This window comes from Papio anubis, chromosome 7 (genome assembly GCF_008728515.1).
Source record: "Papio anubis isolate 15944 chromosome 7, Panubis1.0, whole genome shotgun sequence".
NCBI classification, from domain to species: domain Eukaryota; kingdom Metazoa; phylum Chordata; class Mammalia; order Primates; family Cercopithecidae; genus Papio; species Papio anubis.
The window spans coordinates 160,228,106-160,252,239 of NC_044982.1; the positions used below are offsets into that span (position 1 = coordinate 160,228,106).

A 24,134-nucleotide genomic window follows, 5' to 3' on the forward strand; every position below is an offset into this window, starting at 1 on the left:
TTTAAAATCTCTTTCCCTCTTCCTTTTTTTCCTCTCTTTTTCTGTTTTTCTTTTCTTTTTCTCTTATTGGCTGTAGGCACTTGAGGAAACTTTCAAAACACTAGCTGACCATGAAATTAACAGAACACAGAATTCAATGGACCCACATGATCAAGAACAGACTTTTCAAAATACTTTAGAAAAAATCACTAACGAGCAAACAACAGCAACATGCAACAAGCAGAAACAAAACCTAAGGAGGGAGGAGAGTTATTTCTAAAATAGCCATGTTGTTATAATACTCAAAATGTCCAATTTTCTAGAAAAAAAAAATGAGGCCTGTTCAGAGAAAAAAAAAAAATTAATAGAAAATCTCTATGCAAAAGCTCAGGCAATGGACTTGGTACACAAATACTTAAATCAACTGCCTCAAATATGCTCAAAGACTTTAAAAAATACAGACAAATAAGTAAAGAAAACCAGGAGAAAAATGTCTTTCCAAATAGAGAATATCTGTAAAGAAACAGATATTATAAAAAGTAACCAAAAAGAAATTTTGAAGCTGAAAAGTTCAATAAGAACATAAAAACTTCACTATATAGGTTCAAGCAGATTTGAGCAGCAGAAGAAAAAATAGTAAACTTAAAGATAAGTCCGTTAACATTACTCCGTCTCAGGGAGAGAAAAGAGTGAAGAAAATTAGCAGACCCTCAAAAAACCTGTGTACACAATGGGGTTTACCCCAAAAATGTAAAGGTAAATCAGCATATGAAAATCATATAATATACCACATTAATCGAATGAAAAGAAGACCACATGATAATCTCAATTATGAAGAACATAAAGTCATAAAATCTAACACCATTTTATAATAAAAACACTCAACCAATTAGAAATAGCAGAGTACATCCTTAATATATTAAAAAGCATCTAAGAAAACCCCACAGCTAACACTGTGCTTAATGGTGAAAGACCGAAAGCTATACCCCTAAGATCAGAGAGAAGACAAGGAGAGTTGTGAACAACTTCTATCATACTTTATACTGAAAATTCTAGCTACAGCAATTAGGTAAGAAAAAGAAATAAAGGTATCCATATCGGAGATCAAGAAGTAAAATTATCCACAGAGCAACATATATAGACAACTCTAAAGAAAAAGAAAAAACCTACTAGAGCTAATAAATAAATGTTGCTAATAATAAATTATCAGCAAAGTTGCAGATAATCCAATAAAAGCACAATAATCAGTTGTATTTCTATACACCTACAACAAGCAATGTAAAAGAGAAATCAGTAACATAATGCCATTTACACAGCATCAGAAAGGATAAAATGCCTAGGAATAAATTTAACCAAGGAGTTACAAGTGTCATATACTAAATGTTGCTGAAAGAAAAGAACAAAGATACAAATGGCAATACATCCATGTTCATGGGTTGGAATACAATATTGTTAAGATGGCAGTACTACCCAAAGGGATCTGTAGATTCAATATAATTCCTATGAAAATCTCAACTACCATTTTTTTTTAAATGAAAAGTCAATTCTGAAATCCATATGGAATTGCAAAGACCCCAAATAGTCAAAACAGTCTAGCAAATGAAAGTCACACTTGGAGGATACATACTTCCTGATTTCAAAATGTATGATAAAGCTATAGTAATGAAAATACTGCAGTGCTGGCATAAAAATAGGCATATTCATGGAACAAGATCTAAAGTCCAAAATAATCCCATACATCTATGATCAATTGATTTCTGATAAGTGTCGCAGATCATTCCCCGTGGAAAGGAATGATCTTTTCAACAAATCGTGCTGCAGCAACTGAATATGCAGTTGAAATATGAAATTGAAATATGAATTTTCAATTCAATGCAAAAATTGAATTTGGACCCCTACCTCAGAGCATACACACAAATGAATGGAAATTAGATCAATACTCTACACGTATAGACCCAAACTATATAATTCTCCAAAGATAACGAGAAAAACCTCATGACACTGTGTTTTGCAAAAGCACCACCAACAAAAACAACAACAAAAGCAGATAAATTGGATTTATCAAAATCGAAACCTTTGTGCATAATGGACTATCACAAAAGTGAAAAGGTAACCTACAGAATGGGATAAAATACTTATAAATCATATCTGATAAGAGTTTACTGTATTAAAGAACTCATAAGTCGACAAGATAACTCAGTTTTTAAAATGGGCAAGGCACTTGAATAGAAATTTCTCTAAAGAACACAAATAGCTAACAAGTATATTATAAGATGCTCAACATTGTTAGTCATTAGGGAAAGGCAAACCAAAAACACAATGAGATACCATTGCATATCCACTAGGAAGACTATAATCGTAAAAATATAAAATAATAAATATTGGTAAGGATGTGGAGATACTGGAACTCTCATCCATTGCTGGTGGGATTTTATTTTATTTTATTTTATTTATTTTTTTTTAAAAATTTATTTATTATTATTATACTGTAAGTTGTAGGGTACATGTGCATAACGTGCAGGTTTGTTACATATGTATACTTGTGCCTTGTTGGTGTGCTGCACCCATCAACTCGTCATTTACATCAGGTATAACTCCCAATGCAATCCCTCCCCCCTCCCCCCTCCCCATGATAGGCCCCGGTGTGTGATGTTCCCCTTCCCGAGTCCAAGTGATCTCATTGTTCAGTTCCCACCTATGAGTGAGAACATGCGGTGTTTGGTTTTCTGTTCTTGTGATAGTTTGCTAAGAATGATGGATTCCAGCTGCATCCATGTCCCTACAAAGGACACAAACTCATCCTTTTTTATGGCTGCATAGTATTCCATGGTGTATATGTGCCACATTTTCTTAATCCAATCTGTCACTGATGGACATTTGGGTTGATTCCAAGTCTTTGCTATTGTGAATAGTGCTGCAATAAACATACGTGTGCATGTGTCTTTAGAGCAGCATAATTTATAATCCTTTGGGTATATACCCAGTAATGGGATGGCTGGGTCATATGGTACATCTAGTTCTAGATCCTTGAGGAATCGCCATACTGTTTTCCATAATGGTTGAACTAGTTTACAATCACACCAACAGTGTAAAAGTGTTCCTATTTCTCCACATCCTCTCCAGCACCTGTTGTTTCCTGACTTTTTAATGATCGCCATTCTAACTGGTGTGAGATGGTATCTCATTGTGGTTTTGATTTGCATTTCTCTGATGGCCAGTGATGATGAGCATTTTTTCATGTGTTTGTTGGCTGTATGAATGTCTTCTTTTGAGAAATGTCTATTCATATCCTTTGCCCACTTTTTGATGGGGTTGTTTGTTTTTTTCTTGTAAATTTGTTTGAGTTCTTTGTAGGTTCTGGATATTAGCCCTTTGTCAGATGAGTAGATTGCAAAAATTTTCTCCCATTCTGTAGGTTGCCTGTTCACTCTGATGGTAGTTTCTTTTGCTGTGCAGAAGCTCTTTAGTTTAATGAGATCCCATTTGTCAATTTTGGCTTTTGCTGCCGTTGCTTTTGGTGTTTTAGACATGAAGTCTTTGCCCATGCCTATGTCCTGAATGGTACTACCTAGGTTTTCCTCTAGGATTTTTATGGTATTAGGTCTAACATTTAAGTCTCTAATCCATCTTGAATTAATTTTCGTATAAGGAGTAAGGAAAGGATCCAGTTTCAGCTTTCTACTTATGGCTAGCCAATTTTCCCAGCACCATTTATTAAATAGGGAATCCTTTCCCCATTTCTTGTTTTTGTCAGGTTTGTCAAAGATCAGATGGCTGTAGATGTGTGGTATTATTTCTGAGGACTCTGTTCTGTTCCATTGGTCTATATCTCTGTTTTGGTACCAGTACCATGCTGTTTTGGTTACTGTAGCCTTGTAGTATAGTTTGAAGTCAGGTAGCGTGATGCCTCCAGCTTTGTTCTTTTGACTTAGGATTGTCTTGGAGATGCGGGCTCTTTTTTGGTTCCATATGAACTTTAAAGCAGTTTTTTCCAATTCTGTGAAGAAACTCATTGGTAGCTTGATGGGGATGGCATTGAATCTATAAATTACCTTGGGCAGTATGGCCATTTTCACGATATTGATTCTTCCTATCCATGAGCATGGTATGTTCTTCCATTTGTTTGTGTCCTCTTTTATTTCACTGAGCAGTGGTTTGTAGTTCTCCTTGAAGAGGTCCTTTACATCCCTTGTAAGTTGGATTCCTAGGTATTTGATTCTCTTTGAAGCAATTGTGAATGGAAGTTCATTCATGATTTGGCTCTGTGTTTGTCTGTTATTGGTGTATAAGAATGCTTGTGATTTTTGCACATTAATTTTGTATCCTGAGACTTTGCTGAAGTTGCTTATCAGCTTAAGGAGATTTTGGGCTGAGACAATGGGGTTTTCTAAATATACAATCATGTCATCTGCAAACAGGGACAATTTGACTTCTTCTTTTCCTAACTGAATACCCTTGATTTCTTTCTCTTGCCTGATTGCCCTAGCCGGAACTTCCAACACTATGTTGAATAGGAGTGGTGAGAGAGGGCATCCCTGTCTTGTGCCAGTTTTCAAAGGGAATTTTTCCAGTTTTTGCCCATTCAGTATGATATTGGCTGTGGGTTTGTCATAAATAGCTCTTATTATTTTGAGGTACGTTCCATCAATACCGAATTTATTGAGCGTTTTTAGCATGAAGGGCTGTTGAATTTTGTCAAAAGCCTTTTCTGCATCTATTGAGATAATCATGTGGTTCTTGTCTTTGGTTCTGTTTATATGCTGGATTATGTTTATTGATTTGCGAATGTTGAACCAGCCTTGCATCCCAGGGATGAAGCCCACTTGATCATGGTGGATAAGCTTTTTGATGTGTTGTTGAATCCGGTTTGCCAGTATTTTATTGAGGATTTTTGCATCGATGTTCATCAGGGATATTGGTCTAAAATTCTCTTTTTTTGTTGTATCTCTGCCAGGCTTTGGTATCAGGATGATGTTGGCCTCATAAAATGAGTTAGGGAGGATTCCCTCTTTTTCTATTGATTGGAATAGTTTCAGAAGGAATGGTACCAACTCCTCCTTGTACCTCTGGTAGAATTCAGCTGTGAATCCATCTGGTCCTGGACTTTTTTTGGTTGGTAGGCTATTAATTGTTGCCTCAATTTCAGAGCCTGCTATTGGTCTATTCAGGGATTCAACTTCTTCCTGGTTTAGTCTTGGAAGAGTGTAAGTGTCCAGGAAATTATCCATTTCTTCTAGATTTTCCAGTTTATTTGCGTAGAGGTGTTTATAGTATTCTCTGATGGTAGTTTGTATTTCTGTGGGGTCGGTGGTGATATCCCCTTTATCATTTTTAATTGCGTCGATTTGATTCTTCTCTCTTTTCTTCTTTATTAGTCTTGCTAGTGGTCTGTCAATTTTGTTGATCTTTTCAAAAAACCAACTCCTGGATTCATTGATTTTTTGGAGGGTTTTTTGTGTCTCTATCTCCTTCAGTTCTGCTCTGATCTTAGTTATTTCTTGCCTTCTGCTAGCTTTCGAATGTGTTTGCTCTTGCTTCTCTAGTTCTTTTAATTGTGATGTTAGAGTGTCAATTTTAGATCTTTCCTGCTTTCTCTTGTGGGCATTTAGTGCTATAAATTTCCCTCTACACACTGCTTTAAATGTGTCCCAGAGATTCTGGTATGTTGTATCTTTGTTCTCATTGGTTTCAAAGAACATCTTTATTTCTGCCTTCATTTCGTTATGTACCCAGTAGTCATTCAGGAGCAGGTTGTTCAGTTTCCATGTAGTTGAGCGGTTTTGATTGAGTTTCTTAGTCCTGAGTTCTAGTTTGATTGCACTGTGGTCTGAGAGACAGTTTGTTATAATTTCTGTTCTTGTACATTTGCTGAGGAGTGCTTTACTTCCAATTACGTGGTCAATTTTGGAATAAGTACGATGTGGTGCTGAGAAGAATGTATATTCTGTTGATTTGGGGTGGAGAGTTCTATAGATGTCTATTAGGTCTGCTTGCTGCAGAGATGAGTTCAATTCCTGGATATCCTTGTTAACTTTCTGTCTCGTTGATCTGTCTAATGTTGACAGTGGAGTGCTGAAGTCTCCCATTATTATTGTATGGGAGTCTAAGTCTCTTTGTAAGTCTCTAAGGACTTGCTTTATGAATCTGGGTGCTCCTGTATTGGGTGCATATATATTTAGGATAGTTAGCTCTTCCTGTTGAATTGATCCCTTTACCATTATGTAATGGCCTTCTTTGTCTCTTTTGATTTTTGATGGTTTAAAGTCTGTTTTATCAGAGACTAGTATTGCAACCCCCGCTTTTTTTTGTTCTCCATTTGCTTGGTAAATCTTCCTCCATCCCTTTATTTTGAGCCTATGTATGTCTCTGCGTGTGAGATGGGTCTCCTGAATACAGCAGACTGATGGGTCTTGACTCTTTATCCAGTTTGCCAGTCTGTGTCTTTTCATTGGAGCATTTAGTCCATTTACATTTAAGGTTAAGATTGTTATGTGTGAACTTGATCCTGCCATTATGATATTAACTGGTTATTTTGCTCGTTAGTTGATGCAGTTTCTTCCTAGCCTCGATGGTCTTTACATTTTGGCATGTTTTTGCAATGGCTGGTACCGGTTGTTCCTTTCCATGTTGAGTGCTTCCTTCAGGGTCTCTTGTAAGGCAGGCCTAGTGGTGACAAAATCTCTAAGCATTTGCTTATCTGTAAAGGATTTTATTTCTCCTTCACTTATGAAACTTAGTTTGGCTGGATATGAAATTCTGGGTTTAAAATTCTTTTCTTTAAGAATGTTGAATATTGGCCCCCACTCTCTTCTGGCTTGGAGAGTTTCTGCCGAGAGATCTGCTGTGAGTCTGATGGGCTTCCCTTTGTGGGTAACCCGACCTTTCTCTCTGGCTGCCCTTAAGATTTTTTCCTTCATTTCAACTTTGGTGAATCTGGCAATTATGTGTCTTGGAGTTGCTCTTCTCGAGGAGTATCTTTGTGGTGTTCTCTGTATTTCCTGGATTTGAATGTTGGCCTGCCCTACTAGGTTGGGGAAGTTCTCCTGGATGATATCCTGAAGAGTGTTTTCCAACTTGGTTCCATTTTCCCCCTCACTTTCAGGCACCCCAATCAGACGTAGATTTGGTCTTTTTACATAATCCCATACTTCTTGCAGGCTTTGTTCATTTCTTTTTCTTCTTTTTTCTTTTGGTTTCTCTTCTCGCTTCATTTCATTCATTTGATCCTCAATCGCTGATACTCTTTCTTCCAGTTGATCGAGTCGGTTACTGAAGCTTGTGCATTTGTCACATATTTCTCGTGTCATGCTTTTCATCTCTTTCATTTCGTTTATGACCTTCCATTGCTGGTGGGATTTTAAAATGACAGAGCCACTATGGAAAAACTTTGGCAGCTATTCAATAAACTAAACATAGAATTATTATTACAACCTACGAATCAACTTTTAGGTATACAACAAAAAGAACTGAGTTATTCAGATAAAACGGAGACATACTACAACATAGTTGAATATCAAAACACAGTATGCTAAGTGAACAAAGCCAAACATAAAGGTCACTTATTGTATAATTCAATTTATACAAAATATCCGTAATACGTAAATTCATAGAGATAGAAAAGTAGGTTTGTGGTTGCCCGTGGCAGGGAGAAGGAATGGGAATTAACTGCTTAATGAGTATAAAGTTTCCTTCTTTGGATGATGAAAACATTTAGTAATCAGGTAGAGTTAATATTGTATAACATGTGTATTACTAAATGTCACTGTATTGTACACCTTAAAATGATAAATTTTATGTGAATTTTACCTCAATATATAGAAGATTGGCAAATGAAATTTTTAAAATGATGATTCAATAGTATGTTCTCTATGTGAAAACTCACTTCGAATTCAATGGCACAGGTAGGTTGAGATTAAAAGAATGGAAAAGATGTATCATGCAAACAATTTTTTTAAAAAAAGAATGGGTATATTAATATAACACAAAGTAGATTTAAGAGTAAATAAAAATACCACAAAGATAGGCTCTATATAATCATAAAATAATCAAGCCACCAGGAAGGCACGATTATTCCAGTTGTGTATGCACCAAACAACAGAGCCTCAAATATGTGATGCAAAAACTGATAGAACTGATAGGAGAAATAGACAAATCCACAATTATAGTTGGAGACTTCAGTTTCGTCTCTCAGAATTTCATATAGCTAATGAAATTAGCTTTTTTTTTTTTTTTTTTTTTTTTTTGAGATGGAGTCTCGCTCTGTCACCCAGGCTGGAGTGCAGTGGTGTGATCTCGGCTCACTACAACCTCCACCTCCCGAGTTCAAGTGATTCTCCTGCGTCAGCCTCCTGAGTAGCTGGGATTACAGGTGCCCGCCACCATGCCCGGCTAATTTTTGTATTCTTAGTAGAGACAGGGTTTCACCATGTTGATCAGCCTGGTCTCAAACTCCTGACCTTGTGATCCACCCACCTAGGTCTCCTAAAGTGCTGAGATTACAGGCATAAGCCACTGTGCCCAGCCTCAAGTACTGTATTTTTTAAAGCCCTTTTTAGTGGTTGCCTTAGTATTACAATTAAATTAACAATTTAAAATAATCTAGCTTGAATGGATACTGATTAGTTTACAAAAACTTTGCTCCAACATAAGTCAGTTCCCTCACCCTTAATTTATATTATTATTGTCTTAAAAATTACATATTTTTTTCTAGCTTCATTGAAGTATGATTAACAAATCAAAATTGTATATGCTTAAGATGTACACTATTATGTTTTGATATTCATTATACATCATGAAATGATTACTATAATCAAGATAATTAACATATCAGTTCCTTCAGATAGTTCTATTTTTGTGTGTGTATTTGAGAATATTGATATTTACTCTTTTAACAAATTTCAAGTATACAAAATATTATTATTAATTATAGTAATGCTGTTGTACACTAGATCTCTAGAACTTATTCATTTTATAACTGAAAGTTTGTACCTTTTGACCAACATCTCCCCATTCCCTGACCCTCCAGTTTCTGGAAACCACCATTCTCCTCTCTGTTTTTATGAGTTTAACTTTTAAAGGATTTTAAAGGTTGGATTTCCTTCTTTGTGAATGCTAAATAGATTTCACTGTGTCTATATACCAGGTTGTCTTTATCTAATTATCTACTGATGAACACTTAGGTTGATTCCATATTGGGGCTATTGGGAATAATGCTGAAATAAATATGAGTGTGCAAATACCTCTTCAAGACAGTCATTTGAATTCATGTGGATATATACTCAATAGTGAAATTGCTGGATCATATAGTAGTTCTATTTTTAACTTTTTGAGGAACCTCCATGCTGTTTTCCATAATGGCTATTCCAGTTTAAATTCACACCAACAGTGTATAAGGGCCTTCTTTTCCCTTTTCTCTACATTCCCCCAGCTTGTTTTCTTTTGAGTTTTTGATAATAGCCATCCTAATAGTTACAGGTGGTATTTCACTGGAGCTTTCATTTGCATTTCCCTGATGATTAGTGATGTCAAGCATTTTTTCATATGCCTGTTGCCTATTTGTAAGTCTTCTTTGAAAAAAATGTCTATTCAGGTTCTTCACCTATTTTAAAATTGGATTATTTGTTTATTTCTGTTGAATTTTATACATTCCTTATATATTTTTGGATATTAACCCTTTATCAGATATGTGGTTTGCAAACATTTTCTCCCATTTCATAAACTGCCTTTTAGTTCTGATGATTGATTGTTTCCTTTGCTGTGCAGAAACATTTTAGTTTGTCAGGGTCCCACTTGTTGCCTGTGCTTCTGGTGTCATATCAAAAAAATCATTGCCAAGACCAATGTCAATGAGTTTTCCCCTAAAGATTTTATGGTTTCAGGTATTATATTTAAGTCTGTATCAATTTTGATTTGATTTGTGTGTATGGTGTAAGATAAGGGTGTAATTTCATTCTTTTGCATTTGGATATTCAGTCTTCCCAGTGCCATTTATTGTAGAGACTCTACTTTCCCCATTGTGTACTCTTGGCTGCTTTGTTGAATGTTAGTTGACTCTATAAATGTGAGTTTATTTCTGGGCTCTCTATTCCGTTCCATTGGTCTTTCTGTCTGTTTTTATGCCATGCTGTTTTGATTAATAAACTTTGAAGTTAGGTGGTGTGATGTCTCCAGCTTTGCTATTCTTGCTCAAAATTGCTTCATTGAGTCTTTTGCAGTTCCATGCAAACTTTAGGACTGTGTTTTCTATTTCTGTGAAAAATGTCATTGGAATTTTAGTAGGAATTGTACTTAATCTGTAGGTTGCTTTGGGTAGCATGAACATTTTAACAGTATTAATTCATCTGATGAACATAGGTTATCTTTCCATTTATTTCCATTTATTTTCAGTTTCTTTGGTATTCTTTAGTATTTTTTATGATATCACAAATAGGATTGTTTTCTTAATTTTTTTGGATAACTTGGTTTTGGTGTTTAGAAATGCAACTTGATTATTGTACATTGATTTTTTATCCTGCAACTTTAGTGAATTCTTTTTTTAAGCTCTAACTAAAACAGCATTTTGGTGGAGTCTTTAGTGTTTTCTCATATAAGATCTTGTCATCTACAGAGACAATTTAACTTCTTTCTTTCCAACTTGGGTGCCTTTTTTCTTCCCTAATTGGTCTGGCTAGAATTTCAACTACTATGTTAAATATAAGTGGTGAGAATGGGCATCCTTGTTTTTGTTCTGATCTTAGGGTCAAAGCTTTTTACTTTTCACCATTGAGTATATTACCTCCAGGTTTGTCATATGTGGCTTTTACTGTGTTGAGGCACATTCTTTCTATACCTGATTTATTGAGGGTTTTTAGTCCTGAAAGGATGTTGAATATTGTCAAATGCTTTTCTAAATCTATTGAGATGATCATATGATTTTTATCCTTCATCCTGTTAAAACAGTGTAACATTTGTTGATTTGATTATATTGAACCATCCTGCATCCCAGGCATGAATCTCACTTGATCATGATGTATGCCATTATAATGTGTTGCTGAATTAGGTTTGCTAGTATTTTGCTGAACATTTTTGCATCTATATTTATCAGGGTTTTTGGCCTGTAATTTTCATTTCTCAAAGTGTTCTTTTTAAATCCTTGATATCAAGGTAAAACTGGCCTCTTATAATGAATTTGAAGGTGTTTTCTCCTCTTCAATGTTTTTGGAAGAGTTTAAGAAAGAGTGGTATTAATTCTTTTTTAAATGGTTGGTAGTCTTCACCGGTGAAGTCATCTGATACTGAGCTTTTCTTTTTGTGAGATTTTTGAATATTGATTCAATTCCCTTACTTATTATTGATTTGTTCAGATATTCCACTTCTTCATGATTCAGTTTTTGTAGGTTGTATGTTTCTAGGGATTTACCCACTGCAAGTTAACTAATTTGTTGGCATATAGTTTTATCTTAATTTGTATTGCCTGTGGTATCAGTTGTAATGTCTCCTCTTTCATTTTTTATTTTGAGTCTTCTCTTTTTTAGTCTAGCTAAAAGTTTGTTGATTTAATTTTTTTAAAAAACTATAAGTTTTGTTAATATTCTCTATTGTTTTTCTAGTCCATGTTTCATTTCTTTCTGTCTGAGTTTTGTTATTTCCTTCCCTTTGATAACATGGGGCTTGTTTTTTTTCCTTCCTTGTAGTTCCTTGAGGTGTAATGTTGTTTATTCAAAATCTTTTTAAAAATGTGTTTATTAATATAAGCTTACCTCATAGAACTGCTTTTGCTGTGTCCTGTATGTTTTGGTATGTTGTGTTTCTACTTTGCTGTCACAAAATTATTTTGATTTTTTTCTTTGACCCATTGGTTGTTCAGGAATATGTTAATTCTATATATTTGTAAATTTCCAGTTTTCTTCTTCTTATTGATTTCTAGTGTTATGCTATTGTGGTGAAAAATAATTGATAGTATTTCAGCTTTATTAAATTTTGTAATATTATTTTGTGATCTAACATATAATCTATCCTGGAGAATGTTCTATGTGTGCTTGAGAAGAATGTGAATTCTGCCACTGTTGGATGAAACGTTCACTATATGTCTGTTAGATCCATTTGGTCTAAAGTGAAGTTTAAGTTAAATGTTTCCTTATTGATTTTATGTCTGGATTATCTATTCATTTTTGAAAGGGAGATACTGAAGTTCACTACTATTACTGTATTGCTGTATATTTCTCCTTTCATATGTATTAATATTTGCCTTATATATTTAGGTGCTTCAACGTTGGGTGAATAAACATTTACAATTGTTATGTCTTCTTGAACAATTAACTGCTTCACGATTTTGACCTTAGCCTTTTCATATAGTTTTTAACTTAAAATCTTCTCTGTATGCTATATGTATAGATGCCTCTGCTCTCTTTTGGTTTCTATCTGCATGCAGTATCTTTTTCTATTTTTTTCATTTCAGCCTGTATGTGTCCTTAAAGTGAAGTAAATCTCTTGTAGGCAGCACATAGTTGGGTCTGGGTGTGTGGGGGTGTGTGTGTGTGTGTGTGTGTGTGTGTGTGTGTGGTGTTTATTGTTGTTGTTGTTTCTAAAATCCATTTGTCCATTCTGTTTTTGTTTGGAAAATTCAATCCGTTTACATTTAAAGTGATTATGGACAGGTAAGGACTTACTATTTTCATCATGTTAAATTTTTTCTTGCTCTTTTTACTTACTTTGTTTCTCCCTTGCTGTCTTCCTTTGTAATTTGATGATTTTCTGTAGTGTTATGTTTTGATTCCTTTCTCTTTTTCTTTTGTATATCTACTAGAGGTTTTGCTTTATAGTTACCATGACACTTACATAAAACATCTTACAGGTATAACAATTTATTTTAAGCTGATAACAAATTAAATTTGATTACATATGAAAACTACACTTTTACTTCCCTACCCTTGCATGCTATGTTTTTAATGTTCTAATTTACATCTTTTTATACTGTAGTATGCATTGATAAGCTATTGCAGCTATGGTTTTTTTAATACTTTTGTCTTTTAACCTTCATAGTATAGTAAAATTATTTATACACTATCATTATAGTATCAAAGTGTTCTAAATTTGACTTTGTACTTTCCTTTACCAGTGAGGTTTATCATTTCATATTACTAACTAGTGCCATATCATTTCAGCTTGAAGAACTCCCCTTAGTATGTCTTGTAAGGCAGGTCTAGTGGTGATGAACTGCCTCTTTTTCATCTAACAACTGCCTCTTGTTTGTCTAGGAAAGTTCTTATCTCTCCTTCATTTCTGAGGAACAGATTTGCTAGGTAAAGCATTGGTTGACATTTTTTTCCTTGTAGCAATTGAATAGTTCATCCCACTCTCTCCTATTTTGTAAGGTTTCTACTGAGAAATCTGTTGATAGTCTTAAAAGGGTTCCCTGTATGTGATGAGTCTCTTTTCTTTCAGTGCTTTCAAATTTCTTTTTTAAAAACATTATAAATTTTCTAATAACACTTACTGAAATTATATGTAAATAATAATCACAACATAAGAATCCTGTCTCCCTCTTAGTGATTGGTGGTTGCATTGGTTTATTCGTTGTCTTGATTTTGCTTTTGACAGTTTGATTATAATGTGTTTTGGTGAAGTCTTTTTGGAATGTATCCTGTATGGGGATATTTGAGCTTCATATACCTGAATGCATATCTTTTCCTAGATTTGGAGAGTTTTCAGCCATTATTTCTTAAATAAGTTTTCTGCCCTTTTCTCTCTTCTCCTTTATGACTCCAATAATCTCTATATTAGTTCTCTTGATGATGTTTTATACATCCTGTAGGCTTTATTTCTTTTCATTCTTTTTTTTTAATCCTCTGATGAATACTTTCAAATAGCCAGTCATCAGGTTCACAGATTTTTTTCTTCTGCTTGATCAACGTTGCTGTTATATACGCTCCTTCATTTCATGCATTGTATTCTTTAGCTCCATAATTTCTGGGTTTTCTTTTAAGATAATTTTTCTCTTTTTTGAATTTCTAGTTTTGTTCATGAATTGTTTTCCTGATTTCACAGAGTAGTCTATTGGTGTTCCTTTAAGTTTGCTGAGCTTCCTTAATATAATTGTTTTGAATTTGTTATAAACCAATTTGAACATCTCCATTTTTGGGGAGTTGGTTATTGGAAAATGATTGTGTTCTTCTGGTGGTGTCATTTTTAAAAATTTTTCATGTTTCTTGAATTACTGTACTGCTGCCTTTGCATTTAAAGAAAGAGTCACCCCCTCTGGTCTTTACTGACTGGCCTTAGGAGAGAAACATTTTCATCAGTCAGGCTAGGGATTTTGAGGTTCTCTCAGACATTGTCTATGGATGAACCTGCTCCACACATCTTGTTCCCTCAAGGGGGCAGATTCTTAAGGTTGTATGCCTTCTGCATTAGTCCATTCTCACACTGCTATAAAGAACTACCTAAGACTGGATAATTTATGAAGAAAAGAAGTTTAATTGGCTCACAGTTCAGTTCTGCAGGCTGCACAGGAAGCATGGTTGGGAGGCCTCAGGAAACTTAAAATCATGGCAGAAGGCAAAGGAGTAGCAAGCATGTCTTACCAAGGTGGAGTGAAAGAGAATGAAGGGGGATATGCTACACACTTTCAAACAACTGGATCTCATGAGAACTTTATCACAAGAACAGCAAGAGGGAAGTGCACCCCCATGATTCAATCACCTCCCACCAGGCCCCTCCTCTGACAAGTGAGAATTACAATTTGACATGAGATTTGGGTGGGGACACCCAGCCAAACCATATCACCTTCTCCAGGTTGCATAAAGGCAGGCCAGGTGCTGAAGTCTCATTTTTTTAGGGTGGTGTCCTGAAATTCTCGTGTTTGTGAGCTTTCTTCCAGTTCTGCAGAGTGCAGCCAGCTGTCAACAGCGCTTGCAAGCCATCTGCAGATTCTCGCTGCTCTTCACAGGAATGTGCTTGGGGAGCCAAAGAGTGGGGGAGGCATTTGGAGCATCTGGGGTTTTGTTGACAAGATGGGAGTGATGCATCCAAAGTGGCTTACAGGTGGGCTCCTGATGGAGTCCATGAAGCAACTGGTAGGATCTGTGGCAGTTTCAAGTGTGGGTTGCTGTGAGTCCTCATCTCTCTTTCCTGCTTTACCCTCTCCCAACCACTCCACCTTGCTGATCACCTCAGTATTCTGGGTGAGATGAAAATACAGTGGATCTCTTGGGCAGGGGCCTGTATGTCTTGAGAAACTGGATACTCATTTATTATACTCTTGTTTTCCCCTGTGGAAGAAATAACGGGCTCTTGTTACTGAGCTGTGCCACTTTTGGGGGAGGGTGATGCAGGTAAAGTGAAACTGTTTATACCCTTTCCAATGAATCTATTCTTAGATTTTTTTACTCCACTGGTGTGCTGAACTTTTACTGTCAACTCCTGAACTCCCACAAGGTACTCTTGCTCATGAATGGTTGTCAAAATTGATACTTATGTGGGAAAACAATTACAGAAAACTCCTATTCTGACATTTTGGTGCTATTACCCAAAATTACATCTTTATATAATGCCATCAACACAAATTTATAATTGAGATTATGTTTTCAATCAAATAGGAAAAAGACAAATGTTATAAACAAAATAAATTTATACTTTGTTTTAAACTTACACATGTAGTTTTACTGGTTCTCTTTATTTCTTCTCGTGGATTTGATTTACTCTCCAGTGCCTTTCTATTTCAGAGTGAAGGAGTTCCTTTAGCATTTCTATTAGGACAAGTCTTATAGAGAACATTTCTCTGAGATTTTGTTTAGGAATGTCTTCATTTCTTCTTTTTGAACAATAGTTTTGTTGAATCTAGAATTATTGGTTGAAAGTTTTTATTTCATCACTTTGGTTATGTACATTGCCTTTAGCCTGCATGGTTTATGGTAAGAAGTCAATTGTCAGACTTATTGAGGATGGTGTGTATGTTATGAATAATTTTTTTCTTACTATCTTCAAGGATTCTCTCCTTGTTTGTCTTTTGACATGTTGACTGTGATGTGGCTAGGTGATGATCTCTTTGAGATTATCTTACTTGGATTTTATTGGTCATCTCAGGTATATAAATTCATGTTTTTCATAAAATTTGGGAAGTTATCTTTCCTTCTCCTTTTTTCATCCTTCTAGGGCTCCAGTTTATGCATCCACTGGCATGAGAGACGCTGTTCTACGGTTCTTTGTTACTCAGTTTTCTTCATTTTTTCCCACCTCTGTTGCTCAGACTGGATAATCTCAATTGACGTATCTTCAAGTTCACTGATTCTTTCTTCTGCCTGCTCAAATCTGCAAATAGAGGCCCTCTTGTTTCAACTGTCTAATTTTTTTGCTTTACATTTTTTCATGTTGTCTTTTCTCATAATTTCTCTTTATTGATAGTCTATATTTGGTAAGACAGTATTTTTATACCTTTCTTTAACCCTTTCGACATGTTTTTCTTTAGTTCTATGTACGTATTTTTAATAGCTGGTTCAATGGCTGTCTACTAAGATCAACATCTGGTCTTCCTTAAGGATAATTTCATTGACTTCATCTTATCCTATTTGTGCCATATTTTTCTGTTTCTTTGCATGTCTCGTACTTTTTTGTTGAACAATAGACATATTATGTATAATGTGGCGACTCTTCAAATTATATTCTCCCCTTTCCCAGAGTTTTTTTTGTTGCTGTTTTTTTTTCACATGATTTTCCCGGACTAATTCTGTAAAGTTTATATGCCCTGTAGTATGTGGATACTGAAGTCTCTGCTCAGTTATAGTGCACAGATAATGACTAGAAAGAGATTTCCTTTAATGCTTCTAACTAACATGCCTCTCACCCTTTCCTAAGGTGCTGTGTGTGTGTGTGTGTGTGTGTGTTATGGTTCCCATTCAGCACTTAGATAGTTCACAACTCTTCCTTAATTTGCCCAGAGCATAAAAGGAAAGCCAGAGGTAAACAATTACATGCATGTGGCTTTCTTTTTTTATTTTCTTTTCTTTTTTGTTTTTTTGAGACAGAGCCTTGCTCTGTCACCCAGGCTGAAGGGCAGTGGCGTGATCTTGGCTCACTGTAACCTCTGCCTCCCGGGTTCAAGCGATTCTCCTGCCTCAGCCTCCTGAGTAGCTGGGGTTACAGATGCGTGCCACCACACCTGGCTACTTTTTGTATTTTTAGTAGAGATGGGGTTTCACCACATTGGTCAGGCTGGCCTCAAACTCCTGACCTCATGATCCACATGCCTCAGCCTCCCAAAGTGCTGGGACTACAGGTGTGAGCCACCACGCCCAGCCTGCATGTGGCTTTCTAGATAAAAAGGAATGTGTCAGAGCTTTTTGAAACAGCCTCTAGACATCTCATTCCCAAGATTTTAGTTTTCAGTTTTTGATCAGCTTCTTGTTTATCCCAATTCAGTTACCAACACTGCAGGCAGTTGTGATAGTGAACAATTGCCATGGATTCTTTTTGACCAATACCTTGAAATTGAGATTTCCTTACTTAGTGAGCACTGAGTCAGTCCAAATGAATATAAATCATATAGATTGGGCTTTAGAGGTCAAATAGTGATAATTATATGGGGACGGAACTTTTTGGGAAATTTCCAAACCTTTCTTCTTCTCCAATGGTTGCTATCCTGCTAATTTTTAAGACTACTACAGTACTAGGGAGAAAAGCATGGGAAGGAGGCATATTAAAATGCCACAAAGCTGGCTGTTCTTACTGATTCAGCCATTTTTCTTGCATAAATGTTCTTTGGAATTTTGTAAGCCTTTGGTTAATTTCCAAAGTTTTAGAAAATTAATTTCGACTATTTCTGTCAAGGCTCTTATTGGTTTTATGGAGGAGTAGATTTTTGGAGGCTCTTACTCTGACTTTCCAGAAGTGATTTTCCTACATTGGTTGATCTTTACATATAAAACCAACCTTAAATTCTTTGGGTAACCCTCACTTGGTCATAAAGTATTTCTACATTTCATCTGCTAAAATTTTGATTAGATTTCTTTGCATTTATGTTCATGAGGAATAATGTATATTCTTCTTTTCAAATTTCTGTGCCTTTTTTTCTTACCTGGGTATTGCTGTCCAAATAGAATAAGTTGGGAAATATTCCCTTCTTCTAAATGTTCTGGAATGTTGTAGAGGATTAGCATTTTTTTTTTTTTTTCATTTCATATGAAGCTAGATGTGCCTGAAGTTTTCTCTGTTGGAAGATTTTAACTACAAATTCAATTTACTTGATACAGGGCTATTCAGGTTATTTACTTCTTCACTGAGTTTTTGTAGTTTGTGTCTTTCAAGGAATTTCTCCATTTCATTTAAGTTATTGAAAAATGTTGGCATACATTTTTTTTTTCTTGATGTAGGGTCTTGCTTTGTCACCCAGGCTGGAGGGCAGTGGTGCAAATATGGCTCACTGCAGCCTCAACATTCTGGGCTCAAGTGATCCTCTCATCTCAGCCTCCCAAGTGACTGGGATTACAGGCATGCAACACCACACCCAGCTAATTTTTGTACTTTTTGTGTAGACAAGGTTTCAACATGTTGCCCAGACTGGTCTCAAATGCCTGAGCTCTAGCAATCCTCCCACCTCAGCCTGCCAAAGTGCTGGGATTACAGGGGTAAGCCACCCTGCCTGGCTTACATGCCCCTTTTAAATAATTTTTCCTTATTATCATTTTAGTATTCATAGAATCTGTAATGATTTACCCTCTTACATTTTCAAATATTGGTATTTGTGTTTTGACTTTTTTTCTTAAATTGGTCTGGTTACAAGTTTATCAATATCTTCTCACTGGGCTATTTTTTAATTTTCTCAAATTTTCTCTGTGTTTTGTTGTTTTATATTTCATTGATTTCTGCTCTTACCTTTATTAATGCTTTTATTTTACTTAACTCTGGGTTAATTTGTTCTTTTCTAAGTTTCTTAAGGTAAACTACAAATTTACTGATTTAAAACCTGTTTTCTTTTCTAATATAGGCATTTCAGTGCTATAAATTTCTCCCTATATCCTGTTTTATCAGTATCCCATACAGTTTTAGATTCTATATTTTTATTTTTATTCAGTTCAAAATACTTCAATTTTCCTTTTTTTTGTCTTTTTTTAAACCAATAAATAGGCCAGAAATGCTAATTTAAATTTCCAAACATTAGGAGATTTAGGAGAGTAAGAGATATTCCTCTTACTCTAATTCGATACCATTGTGGAATTAAATTAACATGGTTTACATGAATTTAATTCTTTAAATGTGTTAAGACTTATTTTATGACCCTCCCATCAAATGAAGAATTTTAAAGGAATAGGGTTCTGCTTATTTTTATTTCCTGACATACTGTTACTTGTTATAGCCATTCTATCTGCCAAAAACATGCAGAAAAAAGGCACACAAATCAATTGGAAAAAAATACATAAATACTAACTATAATGAGACCCCACAATTTGGTCCCAGTGTAATTGTGTAATGTCCAAGTTTCCTATATTCTCTTAAAACTTTCCCAACATTACTGACACTAATAATTCACTTTGTAGTCACCTGATCATTTAAAAAATTTATTCTAGATGTTCCTATATTCCATTTTTTACTCAAGCACTATACACAATCAACAACAAATAGTTCAAAATAAATGAAACACCAGACCCCTCCCTTACTGTAAAACCCTAAGGTGAAGTCTGCGTAAGAAAGCTATTATGATAGTGCCATTTTCTGAGAGAAAAGAAAGGCATGTACACAGGGGCTATGTGAGATAATTCAGGAGGTCATCATATTGAACCAATTCTAAAAGTCCTCTCTTTCTATTAAGGAACATTCAGCTAGACTAGTTGAAATCTGAAAACAATCTTTCAGAATCCTGAGATAACTATAGTCATCATTGATCTTGGTAAGGCAGCTCCTGACAAATTAGCACTTCTATAACTGGGTTACTTTCCAATAGAGTTGTTATTTGCATTAAGAATCCAGTATACACTTCAGCTTTACTATTGAAGCTGGCAATATGTCAACCTTATAAACTTCAGCACAGTCACTTCTCCTGAAGGGGACAGCACAGTTTGGGAGATGGCACTGTTGACATATATAAAAATTAGAATGGAACAAGTAATGCTGCATGAATCGATTTTCAATATTTATCACTTTGATTATTGGAGCAAAAAGGGATCAACACTAAAACAACACCTACTATAAACCTGCTTTCAACTTTGTCTCTCTTTACTCTCCTAAGCAGTGTTTATCCATATTTGAAAAATAATATTACTGCCAAATGCTCATCTGTTGATTGCATTACTACATACAATCCTATATTTAGACTCTGTCAAGGTTTCCCTGCCATGTGTGTTTTTTCAGTTTTCTCTTAGATGTGTTTATCCAAACCAAGGGCATCATTCACATAAGCTTACACTTCAGTCTCTATCTCATCATGCCAACTTTGCTGCAGTTTCTTAATCTGATTGTAATTTTCAGGAAGTAAATAAATAATGGATTTACCACACATATAGGCTAGCCAAAAAAAAAAAAAAATGACATTGGATTTGTCTTCACACAAACTGTATACTTTGAAACTACTGACATAAGATAATCATGAAATATTGTGTACACAGGGATTTGAGCCTGCTGTGTCTTCTGGGAATGCTTGATCTGTGGGCTCATTCCAGAGCTGGGGGAGCCATGGTTTCAGCAGGATTCTAACCACAGTCAGAGTGCATTGGAAACTTGATGCTCTTGCTTCCCTGTCAAATTCACACACACACACACACACACACACACACACACACACACACGGGAGCTCATCTAAATAAGCCATACAACGTTTATAGGGTGGTTGGTTCAAAATAAAAGCATGTATTTCAGTACCTCTTGGACCTTTCAATGAGATAATCATGTCCATGTTTTATAGCCCTTTCAGCACACTTCTGTAAAGTTATGTGAACATCGTACAAGATAAAATTCTTTGTGTTCTGTATAATTGATTGACTACTTCAACCTGACACCCTCACTTATGGCTTTTACATATTTCTGATTTGTTCATTCTCAAGAATACATTGCCAGCACTAAGGACAAAGATATGGCTTTAAAAAATACCAAATATGAATCTGTTCAAATTATCTGGAAGGAAACACACATAATACCAGAATCTTAAAAATTCCTGTTACAATGTTAAAACTGAGAAGAGTATTTGAGAACCGTCCTGATAAATTTCTCTAACTGTATAGTGTGGATGGTATCCTGGTTAATTTCTCATGTTAACATGACTTTATCAATCTTATCAATTTTGCCCTCTCACTGTCACCTTTGCGTTGCCTATCACAAGTTATTAATTTATTATGTATTAATTTATAAATATATACATAATTATTATAAATAAAACTGAAACCTGTATAATTTATCCAGGCAATGGCTCTTTCAAAACTTCTGAATTTTAGTCTTCAAATTTTTTTTGCAATTAGGAATGTTTAAGTGATTGGAAATAAAAGACTATCCTGGTATGACTGTCAGTGACAAATGCTATAGTTATGGCATACGTTTTGTAATAGGACTGCCAATTTTCATTGTATTAACTATAACCTATTTTAATCTATTTTAATAATGTTGAACATATTTATCACTTAAGAATCTACATGAAAAAACCTGGATCCTGAGCAAGATGGCCGAAGAGAAACAGCTCCAGCCTCCAGCTCCCAGTGCGAGCAACACAGAAGACGGGTGATTTCTGCATGTTCAACTGAGGTACTGGGTTCATCTCACTGGGGAGTGCTGGACAATTGGTGCTGGTCAACCAGCGAGAGTTGACGCAGGGTGAGGCAACAGCTCACCTGGGAAGTGCAAGGGGGAAGGGAATCCCTTTTCCTAGCCAAGGGAAACTGAGACACACAACACCTGGAAAATCAGGTAACTCCCACCTTAATACTGAGCTTTACCAAGGGTCTTAGCAAACGGCACACCAGATTATATCCCACACCTGGCCCGGAGGGTCCCGCACCCACAGAGCCTCCCTCATTGCAAGCACAGCAGTCTGAGATCTAACTGCAAGGTGGCAGCGAGGCTGGGGGAGGGGCGCCCACCATTGCTGAGGCTTAAGTAGGTAAACAAAGCTGCTGGGAAGCTCGAACTGGGTGGAGCCCACCACAGCTCAAGGAGGCCTGCCTGCCTCTATAGACTCTACCTCTGGGGACAGGGCATAGCTAAACAAAAAGCAGCAGAAACCTCTGCAGATGTAAATGACCCTGTCTGACAGCTTTGAAGAGAGTAGTGGGTCTCCCAGCACAGAGGTTAAGATCTGAGAACAGACCGACTGCATGCTCAAGTGGGTCCCTGACCCTTGAGTAACCTAACTGGGAGACATCCCCCACTAGGTGCAGACCTACACCTCACACCTCACACGGCTGGGCACACCTCTGAGACGAAGTTTCCAGAGCAAGAATCAGACAGCAACACTTGCTGTTCAGCAATATTCTATCTTCTGCAGCCTCTGCTGCTGATAACCAGGCAAACAGGGTCTGGAGTGGACCTCAAGCAAACTCCAACAGACCTACAGCTGAGGGTCCTGACTGTTAGAAGGAAAACTAACAAACAGAAAGGACACCCACACCAAAACCCCATCAGTATGTCACCATTATCAAAGACCAAAGGCAGATAAAACCACAAAGATGGGGAAAAAGCAGGGCAGAAAAGCTAGAAATTCAAAAAATCAGAGCACATCTCCCCCTCCAAAGGAACGCAGCTCATCACCAGCAATGGATCAAAGCTGGACAGAGAATGACTTTGACGAGTTGAGAGAAGGCGGCTTTGGTCGATCAAACTTCTCAGAGCTAAAGGAGGAACTACATACCCAGCGCAAAGAAACAAAAAATCTTGAAAAAGAATAGAAGAATGGAAAACTTCAGTCAATCAGCACTTAGAGACCCTAAGCAGACTGATAGAGATGAAAACCATGACACGAGTGCATTGACAAATGCACAAGCTTCAGTAACGACTTGATCAACTGGAAGAAAGAGTATCATTGATTGAAGGTCAAATGAATGAAGTAGGCCGAAGAGAAGTGCAGAAAAAAAGAAAAATGAACAAAGCCTCCAAGAAATATGGGGTTATGTGAAAACACCAAATCTACGTCTGATTGATGTACCTGAAAGTGATGGGGAGAACAGAACCAAGTTGGAAAACACTCTGCAGGATATTATCCAGGAGAACTCCCCCAACCTAGCAAGGCAGGCCAACATTCAAATTCAGGAAATACAGAGAACGCCACAAAGATACTCCTGAAGAAGAGCAACTCCAAGACACATAATTGTCAGATTCACCAAAGTTGAAATGAAGGAAAAAATGTTAAGGGCAGCCAGAGAGAAAGGTTGGGTTACCCACAAAGGGAAGCCCATCAGACTAACAGCAGATCTCTCGGCAGAAACTCTCCAAGCCAGAAGAGAGTGGGGGCCAATATTCAACATTCTTAAAGAAAAGAATTTTAAACTGAACAATGAGATCACCTGGACACGAGAAGGGGAACATTACACACCGGGGCCTATTGTGGGGAGGGGAGAGGGGAGGGATGGCATTGGTAGTTATACCTGATGTAAATGACGAGTTGATGGGTGCTGACGAGTTGATGGGTGCAGCACACCAACATGGCACATGTATACATATGTAACAAACCTGCATGTTGTGCACATGTACCCTAGAACTTAAAGTATAATAATAAAAAAAATTTTTTTAAACCTTCAAAGTCTTAAACTAAAAAAAAAGAATCTACATTAAATAAAATATATTTTATGTTTAAATAATAAAATACATTTTATGTTGTATAAATATATATCTGCTGTATAAATATAAATGTATATGTTGTTTATATCTATGTTGTGTGTATATATACAACGTAGATAACTTTACCTTGACATTCTAATACATTACTGAAATAATGGTAACCTAAATATTTCATGATTTGACTATATCTCATTAAAGAAACCACATGGACCTAATTTTCAAGCATTACTCATTCTAGGAATGCTCTACAGAAACAGAGGCATGAGTGCATAAAAACTGGCATATTCTGATTATAAATATATGGATATCTTGCAGTAGCAAAATGTTCATAACCATTATTCTGAACAGAAGAAATGGCTAAGGAAAATGTGGCGTCCTTCACATTCACCAAAAGCACTGACACATCTATAGTTTTTGACATAGAGATC

General features: G+C 36.1%; 1 protein-coding gene and 1 non-coding gene across 9 annotated transcripts in view; both read right to left on the reverse strand.

Annotated features, from left to right (window-relative positions):
* The window catches only part of LOC116275889, a 168,573-nt gene that overhangs the window by 130,579 nt on the left and 13,860 nt on the right, over positions 1 to 24,134 (reverse strand). The gene's annotated exons all lie outside the window — the stretch shown is intronic.
* On the reverse strand, positions 19,772 to 19,835 carry LOC116276286. The gene has a single exon (XR_004185703.1). It is a non-coding gene; the product is annotated as a small nucleolar RNA SNORD109A (small nucleolar RNA).